The sequence below is a fragment of the Phymastichus coffea genome, unplaced genomic scaffold (genome assembly GCF_024137745.1).
Source record: "Phymastichus coffea isolate CEN01 unplaced genomic scaffold, Cenicafe_Pcof_1.1 PCOF00042, whole genome shotgun sequence".
Classification (NCBI taxonomy): domain Eukaryota; kingdom Metazoa; phylum Arthropoda; class Insecta; order Hymenoptera; family Eulophidae; genus Phymastichus; species Phymastichus coffea.
The window spans coordinates 1424684-1432517 of NW_026706853.1; positions in this window are offsets into that span (position 1 = coordinate 1424684).

The following is a 7834-nucleotide window of genomic DNA, read 5'->3' on the forward strand; positions in this document are numbered from 1 at the left end:
CAAGGTTACCATTGTATAGCTGGCTAATGATTAGGAGGGTTGCACAGATTGACTTTTTTTCCATTAACGATTCCTTCCCCGTAATAAAGGCCCTTTTCCCTAGCGATCACTGAAACTCGATTTTCATTCCTTTTAATCAACCCAACCGCCGGAGATCAGCAAGGGTTCGACTGCTTTAAGGGGGTATCCCTCAATAGATCGCAGAAAATCGATGAAAACTTTGGGAATTTTTTAAAAGAAAACTATTCAATATTTTTTCATGAAATTTAGACTGTGTTTTAATGAAATTTTAACAAATTAGAAAAAATTTTTTTTAGAGAAATATTGTAATAAATAAATGTGCAGTACTCGTTCAAAGTTATAAACTTTTTTTTTTTTTCTTTTTGGCGGTTCAAATCCTGGCTTTCCAATCACTCTGAAACATACAGAAAACATTTTTTTAGTTTCATTAGACATATTTCTCGTCGATGAACCTAAATTTATTGCTCGGAAAAATTATTTAACAAAATGGCGGACTTTTAAAAAAAAAATATATTTTTTTTTTATTGTTCATGCAAAAAAGCGGTTAACAAACAATATTTGACAGAATTTTATAGGTACATCGACGAGATTATTTAATTTCCGTTCAAATGGTATTTTTTTTTTTTTTTTAAGTTGAAAATTCGCTGAGTAAGAGCGCCCGCCAAATCGACAAATCGAAAAAAAATGATTCGGAGATAAACGCGTTTAAAGTTTGCGGCAGGCAAAAACGGCATTTTTTTTCATACTCACATCGAATAAAATTGGTTTTCACTCAATCAGCAATACCAGCACCATAAAGAATACCTTCTTCTTCATCATACTGTTGATTTGACTTCGCAGCTTTTAGTTTTTTAGCAGTCCTAGCTGCTTTTGTGTATTCTTGGCTGCGGATTTCTTGACGCTTCACGCGCTCATCGTCTGCGCTCTTCGCGTAGTTGGCTGCGGATAGCCCGATCTTGAACTGCAGCGATTTCATAATTCTTAAGTACACCATAGAATCCGTCATTGAAGAGTACAGCAGCTGTATGAGCGGCAATTTCAACAGTTTTTGGCCCACAGTGTAAATGCTTCGGAGCTAATCGCCAAATGACTGAGTTGAAACTTTCGTTTGCATTTTGCGTGTAGCCACCTAAGCATCTTTTCAATAAATCATCTTTCGATAAAACTTGATAAATCGGGATTAAATGTTTTTGTACATCTGGGTGTAGTGGAGCTGGATGCTCATAAACATCCTACTTGCTGGCCTTCTTCAGTTGAGAATTGATTACTGCGGAAAGATCTTCGTCTCTTTGCGGCACGATAGCCTTCTTCTTTTTCGCCCTTAGGATAACTAGTACTCATTTTCAAATTGTGAAAACTAGAAACACGATGCTCACTACCCAAAAGCCGAAATAAAACTGAGCAAACTGTAGTAACGGTCTCCCAAACGAATCCCTACCTTTCCCCAGAAATCTTTGTACCTACTATGCTACACCTAGCCTGACCCTGTAAACGAACGTACAGTTTATACAAAGGAAGATCGAGAAACATCTAATCCATTGTATATTATAAGTAGGAAGCGAACTGCAGCGCACCGCCCAGCGGGGCGCCTTGCCGCTCGAGCGCGCAGCTGCCTACCTGCTCTGCGCGCCAGAGTTTCTATACGAAAATAGCTATAGCAGCTGAACCGCTCTGAATTTCGGTCCAATATTTTAACAGCACATTCTTGAAATGATGTACTTTCGATCTATTGAGGGATCCCCCATAATCTTCCAAGTGTTTGGGTTTTCGGTGTGGATGAGAGTAAATGAATGACTCGGTGCAGAGATGACTTAGCTAGCTATATTAGCTATTCACAAAAGTAAGAAATCTACTACTATGATACAAGAAGTGTAGATCGCGCGGTAAAGAGACATCTTGTGAATAGCTTTGGTCGGTAACGTAGAGAGAGACTCGCGAGGTACTCTCATCTCTGTTTCCGCCAGTGCTGTCGTTTGCTGGCGGATGCTGGAGTTAACGAGATCCAACTACATTCCAAGTCTAGGAGCCTTGTTCTCTTTCCAATAACCCCCAGTAATAATAATAATAATTATAATAATAATACTCACGTCAATGCTACTCCAAGTCCATGCACATTGTTTTCTTTTCCATAAGCTAATTTCGACATGGCCTTAACCTTCATTACCGAATAAACTTCGGAGTAAAGCCCACATCATTGGCCGATCAATGTGTGAAATGATCGATAATTATCATTACCGACTCTTGCAACGAGGTCGCTGTTGGTGATAGGTGGCGTACATGACAACATATGCGCATAATTCCTATATCACGCAGGTTGTCTTAAGAGTCATCTTGGGAATTGTTTTCGAGCGAGTCCCCCTTCGTTTGTAAAACAAACTCTACTACTTCTCGCATCTAATCTCTGCTGTCTAACACACTCACATTCGCGCTGAAGCGTTTTACTACTTACATTATTTACTAATAGAGTTTCAGCTGATTTTCTCTCGCTGGACGGTGGTTGACCTGAAACATAAACAAACAAAAATTAACGTAGAATTAACGTATTAACGCCCTTCTGCTGTTTGGTTGACCTGAAACAAAAAAATAGCCTATTTTTAACGTGGGGCTTATTCTACGTAACATGAAAGTTTGTTCTACATATACACACACACGCGCGCGTGCGCACACTCTCTGTACTTCCAAGGTTGACCTTGGACTGATGTTCCTCCTCCTGGTGCCCCTTATGGTATTCTGTGGATGTCCTCTCGCGCTGGATGGTTGACCTGAAACATAAAGAAAAAAATTATTAGTAGCCTTGTGTTCCCTCTTATCGGTTATATGTTATTATGGATCGGTTCTTCGCGATCCATTCGTCTTCACTGTTTTCATCGTAAAAAAGGACGGATCCCAGGGTATACGGCGAGGACGTGACCGATCATCAGACCCCACATTCATACACACATTCACTTACTTACACACATATATACACAGCCAAACAACATTCGCCGACAACGTCAGGAACCCCGTGCCGTCACACGGTTCGTTTAGAACGAGGTTGGCGGTAACACGACAAACCAGTCGTTTTACCGTCAACCCCGTGACCCAAAATCCTGACGTTGCCCAAAAGCCGAGTGACCGTTAATCTATAAAAAAAAAATTACATAAATAAACATAAGATGAAAAATTGTGATCAAAATATATAGTAAAATATTTTATAATTACCGCTACCACTCGACGTAGTCCTCGCCTTACTCATTAATCATCTACAGCTTCGCTTGGAAAAGATTGCCATGATCGGCGCAGTCAACGTATTTTTTATCTTCTTTGGAGTAAAGGTGAACATGGTACATCTCATGCAAGATAGTGCCAATCACATGCTCCAAAGACGTGTGCTTCTTCACGTTCACTGTAATATTTCATTCGATATAATCAGGCATATCGAGATTGTTGCCCGCATATCCACGATATATCCGCCACTCTTTCAACGTCATCGTTGAAATAACAGTGACGGAAATAGTCGTAATATGCACGCAAATCAATATCGTTTAAACTGATTTCACCGGACGGCCTATAAAAAAAGAAACATAAATTGATTAATAATTTGCCAATCATCATTTATACATATAATAATTAACTACTTACCTCTCGATGGTCAGAGGCTTGGCATCAAGCTTACGCGAAGAATGCCGTTGACTGCGTGTTCGCGACATATGCGCTCTGCATGTTTTTCTATCGTCTGCTCAATCTGTAGGACCGTAAGCGCACGACACACGTGTAACGCACACTATCTCCAACTGCTCATTTGGGGGAAACTCAGAGAAAGCCGCGTCATTACAAGAGAAAACGCAGCGAAAGGTGCTAAGACTAACTTGAGACTTGCACCTTAAACCCCTCCATGCTACGCTAATGGGCCAGTTCTTCGTGGGAGCAGCTGTGACAACCGTCAATTTTGGGAAGTGCAGTCAGTCCTAGTAAGGAGTTCGCTGCGAACGGTCGTAGATCGGATTGAAGAGCTCCGCGTAAAAATCACTCTCTCCGCTATCGAACGATAGAATATTTATTATTCTGTGCCGCCTAAAGATTAATTAGCTTGTGCGTTATCGAACTTTGTGTATGTATGTATAGTTGTGTATCCACGTGTGTCTGTGTCTGTCAATTGTCACAGTTGGCCAAGTACAACTACGCTAGGGGCTGAGGGCAGAAGTGCCCCCAAGCGGAGAATACTCTATATTCTCCAGGGTGACCTCCAATCCTGCGGCCATCAGGCCTGTTGTTTAGTCTCAGGCGACGGTGTGGCAAGGGCTGTACCCGTTCCTAAGACGTTGGGGCTACACCGTGCCTTTTCTCTGGAGGCATCCTCCCCAATAGTCGGAGTGTGTTTAGGCTGTAAAATCGGTCAAAAAAAAGGGGAGAGTGGCCACTCGTGAAGGTGCGACGGTTTCTAATTGTTGCATGCTATTTAATCGCCGCGCATTTAATTTAATTTAGTTTTTTTTTAATTGTATTTTTTTCTTTATTTGTAAATTCAAATGGCTTTTTCCCCACTGGGGTTTTTTTATGCCGGCTGAATCAACAAAATAAACTTAAATTTGTTAGAATAAAATTTCTGTGGTCATTATTGCCTTTAGAGCGCACCAAATTGCAATAGCCTCACCCCCCCTCCCTTTACTTCATCTTTTCATTTATTAATTTTCGTATTGGAAAATAGCAAATTTTCGATATACACTGCGACGAAAACGATTATCATGAAGATGCCATGATCTAGAATAAAAAAAAGGTAGCAATAAGTCCCTAATTAGTCCGAAATGGTATAATAATTATAATTATAATAATTATTAATTATTGTAACAGGCTACCGTTTAGTCCCAAACCCCGGGCAATTGTAATTGTCGCTGCGACCAACCAGTGCCTTGTTAGCTGTGTGCTTCGAGCACACTGACTCACCTTGAGCCGGCGTACGCATGCGCCGAGTCCTCTCAGCGATCCAACCTCGATGCGCGAACTCTCCACAAGAGGCTCTCATGCGCTTGCTTACCGGCGCTCCGTCGGCCACTGCAGACAACTCGGTTGACGAACAGCTCTCTCTATAGCATTCGCGATCTGCGTTGGGCTATCGGCGCGTTCGAATCAAAATGTTAACATAAACACCAACACCGGACAAGGTGAAACAAAATAATGAGTTCGTCTCTTATTGACAGTCAACCACTTTATTTGACTATGTAAATCCTATACAAAGGATGATTTGCCGAGAGTCTAACGCACGCTGTATCTACAAAATAAATCGAACGAGGAGAGAGAGAGAGAGTTGATTTCGCGGACGTCGCGGACTAGTCGCACGCACGCTACCTACTAAACTCACCGCGCACGCTGCGCGGGATCGCACGCAAAACAAATTCGAAAGTGCAGCGCACTTACCGCTGATCTGAGGAGGATACGGTGGCCAACCGTATCCACTTACGCGGGCAACGAGCTACGTCTGCCAACGCCTTTTGTTGCGGTTGCTATGCTGTGTAGTGGATGCTACTCAGGTTGTCGTTGCTGCTGCCGATGCCGCACACGTTATGCAGTGTGCGCACCCATCCCACCACTCAGGTTGACGCGGCTGCTGCCGATGCCGCACACGTTATGCAGTGTGCGCACCCGTCCCACCACTCACAGCACGGATTATCTAATTAATAACTCTGTAGGTCGCTTGGCACGGCTGTATCACGTTGTCACTTCGTAGGGTAGAAACCACGATCTTGCCAGACTGACGAACACGGTTATACTGACTCGCTAGCTCTCCCCTCCCGGTCGTTGCCTCTAACGCGCCCTCTCTCTCTCTCTCTAACCTAAGCCGATCCCGGCTATTACACTTAGCCACGCTTAACAATCCACGCGAGGCATAACGATTTTCGACAATCGTTGCATTATAATTATATTAATTATTAATTATAATTATAATAATTACACAGCTCCACAAAAAAAAAATGAAAGTCGAGTGTCAGAAACCAAACCTACCCTACCCTATGTTTTTCGGGTCGCTGAACACGAATCCGAAGTCCGTTTCACCCCATCAGGTCCTGTTTCCCCATAATCTCAAAGTTTAACTCCAAAAACCACTAAAATCGTGATCTATGTAATTCTCAAGCATATTTACCCACAGAACAATATAATTAATCAATACACAAACCATAAGCCCTCAAACTCTGAGACCCTGTGTCGCCGTAACCTCAAAACCCGGGACCCCCGTAACGCCATAACCCCTTAACCCCCATGAACTCGTTTTACAGGCATTCCGGAAAAAAAATTCCGGAAACCAAAACCTACTTACCCTATGTTTTTGGGGCCGCTGAATACGAATCCGAGGACCGTTTCACCCCATCACATCAGGACCTTCCATAACCTCAAAAATCAACCCCAAAACCCCATAACTCGTGACTATGTAATTATCAAGAATATTCATCCACGTGACACACGAATGAATCACAAACCATACGCCCTGAACTCCTTAGACCCCGTAAAGCCGTTACCTATAAGCCCAGTATACCCCCGTTATGCCATAATCCCGTGACGCCCATAAACTCGTTTTACAGGCATTTCCCGACAATATGAATATTAAGTTTCAGTGACTCGGTTACTGTATAACCTTATAGCTCGCTTTGTAACAAAGAATTGAGTCTCAAACACTGCGAGGTTGAAATATGCGCGCTACTCTTTGAAGTGTAGTAATATTTATCATCTCAAAATCTGAAAACTCCCCAACTTTATCATTTTCCAGAGCCGCAAACCCAAAAATCGAAGAACTCTGAAACGTTCAAGCCTAATCAGCAACAGAGATCTTCAACGCGAGGTTGCAACAGATATTTGCGTCTCCAACGCTAAACTAATGTCCTGTATCTTATTATGTGAGGAACTTTATTAGTTTATGATAAGCGAGAAATATATTCTTTTCTCATGTGTTTAATGTGTCTCGATATAATACCCACATTCAGCCGAGCCCAGGAACGACGACGTGGACATAGCAGGATTCCGTTCCCTTTGGGGTGCTTTATTTTCGTGAGTTCCCCTCGCCTCTCACAGTCGGGGTACTTTATTTTCGTGAGTTTCCCTTGCCTCTCACAAATAGAAATATGAATATAAATTAATAAAAATAAATGTAAGTAGAATAAAAGTAAAGTTTTTCATTCTGTTTTGCATCTTTTATGATATCTCACTTGCTTACTCTCGAAGGATCGACGAAGTGAACGTCGCTTATGAGTTTGGCTATCCACTTGAACATCTCGTTTCAAATTCGAAACGTAATCTGCCATCATATTTACTCCCCAAACTCCTTGGTATCTTTTTTCCATATCTTTGATATCCTCGTGGAATCTTTCTCCTTGCTGTTCACTAAAGTCGCCCAATTTATCTGGAAAGAAATTAATATGAGAATCTAAAAAATGTAATTTAACGCTCATGTTGCAGCCTAGACTTTCAAAGTTGTGAATAAGATCACTCACCAGTTCCTTATAATTTGGACTTTTCATATTTCCGAAGAAATTTGTTGAGACGTTGTAAAAACTTGTCCATGCAGCTTTCTCTGTATTCGTCATATGATTTATGAACAATGAATCGTTGAAAAGTTTCCGGATTTGTGGACCATCAAATACACCTGCCTCCAATTTTGCATCACTTAGTTTGTTCATTTTCTGTGCAATATACTTGAAACAGTCTCCTGATTTATCAAGAGCTCTTACAAACTGTTTCATAAGCCCGAGTTTTAAATGTAAAGGTGGTATTATGATTTTCGATGGATGTACAAGCGGTTGATTCGTAACATTCACGGATCCTGGTTTTAACGACGATCGTTCGG